Source organism: Numida meleagris, chromosome 10 (assembly GCF_002078875.1).
Source record: "Numida meleagris isolate 19003 breed g44 Domestic line chromosome 10, NumMel1.0, whole genome shotgun sequence".
Lineage (NCBI taxonomy): Eukaryota > Metazoa > Chordata > Aves > Galliformes > Numididae > Numida > Numida meleagris.
In genome coordinates, this window is record NC_034418.1 from 10942493 (window position 1) to 10942901 (window position 409).

Below are 409 nucleotides of genomic sequence, written 5' to 3' on the forward strand. Positions count from 1 at the left end.
CGGGCAGTGCCGGCCCGCAGGGAGCCCCGCAGCCGGAGCGAGGCCGCGTCGCTGGGAGGGGAGGGCGGCGAGCGGGGCCGGAGCGGCTCCTACCGCGCAGGAACCAGCGGGATGGGGTCTGGGAGGCTGGAGCGCTTGTTTTCAGGCACTTATCTCTTGAAAACAGCAGTAACGGAGGAAAAACGTGTGAGTGAAATACAGTAATGGATTGTGGGAAGAGTTAGTCATCAATTGGAAAGTAATGCTTTGTAGTGACGTGACCGCTGCTAAGGGAGAGAACACTGTAAGTGCTCTAGGGATTGTAAAAGCTCTCCTCACAAAGGTGACTTATTCCTGGAGACGTTTCAAAGTTAAATAATCTGAAATTCTTACCTGTATCACACATGGCTTGTAAACTGGGTGAGTGTAA